The sequence below is a fragment of the Myotis davidii genome, unplaced genomic scaffold, assembly GCF_000327345.1.
Source record: "Myotis davidii unplaced genomic scaffold, ASM32734v1 scaffold1364, whole genome shotgun sequence".
In the NCBI taxonomy this organism is placed as follows: domain Eukaryota; kingdom Metazoa; phylum Chordata; class Mammalia; order Chiroptera; family Vespertilionidae; genus Myotis; species Myotis davidii.
Window position 1 is genome coordinate 329,613 of NW_006295736.1, and position 1,304 is coordinate 330,916.

Genomic DNA, 1,304 nt, shown 5'->3' on the forward strand with positions numbered 1-1,304 from the left:
GTGTTGTTCAGGCAGGACACGTTGGCCAGGCCCGCCAGGCTCCCCGACAGCTCGGGGTTCTTTCCACACTCGTCGTAGAAGGCGCAGTAGCCGGGCTGGTGGATGGGCGTGTACGGCTGGGCCTGGGCCTGGGGAGCAGGGCAGGCTCAGCCAGGGGGGCTGGGGACCTGGGATCAAGGAGGGATGCAAGGCCCGGTGGGGGGGTGGCCATGGCAGCTACACACGGCTGGGAACTGGGGAGCCCTGGGGGTGCAGAGGCCTCTGGGTGGTGTCTGGGGGTGATGGGCTTTCATCAGGTCACTGAAGAGAGGGAGGTGAGCCCTGGCCGTGTGGCTCAGTGGTTGAGCGTTGACTCATGAACCAGGAGGCACAGTACAATCCCTGGTCAGGGCACACGCCTGGGTTGTGGGCTCGATCCCCAGTGGGGGGTGTGCAGGAGGCAGCCGATCCATGATTCTCTCTCGTTATTAACGTTTCTCCCTCTCCCTTCCTCTCTGAAATAAATTAAAATATGTTTAAGAGAGAGAGAGGGAGGGAGGCAACCCAACAGACGTGCATGTGGCAAGGTCACAGGTCACGGACGACTCTAAGGGGTTGAGTGGTACCGGGCGCTGAGCACATGGGCACCATCACCAGTGCCATTGGCCACCACGGTGCCCAAGCCGCAGGCCACACCGGGAGGCAGGGGCCCCTGGGGCATCAGTGCCCGGCTTCCCTGCCCTCCCCTCCTGGGGCCCAAGCTTGCACCCTCCTCCCAGGCCTGCAGTGAGCGAGAAACAACAGCGGCAGCTGCTAAGTCCACGGTGGGAGACTCAGAAGCCACCACCCACCTCGGGCCAGGGCGTCCACAGCAGCCCAGGGATGGGAGGCCCCTGGTCACACCCAGGCCAGCGGCCCCTCCGCAGCCCTGTGTCCAAACAGCACCTTGGCCTGGAGACTGGGGCAGCCCAGGACCTCCGCCCACACCCCTCCTCTGGGCACCTGGGATTCCCCGTCTGTCCAGAGACCGGATCCCCGAGGCCCAGGCCCTCCCTGACTGTCACCAAGGACCCCCGTGCCCAGGACTCGAGAGGGGAGGCCCCAGCAGGGTGCAGGCGCCGGACTCACCGCCTGCAGGAGCAGCACCCAGAGCAGCCAGCCCCGCGGGCGGGCCTCTGCCATGCCGGCGCCAGGAAGGGGCGAGAGGAAACTGACCACGGACAGTCGGGCTCAGCGAAGGGCTGGGTCCAGGGGGCACCAGCAGGGCAGCCTCCTGCCAGGGACAGCCTGGCCTGATGGTGGGGGACCAATAGGGCTGCCCGGCA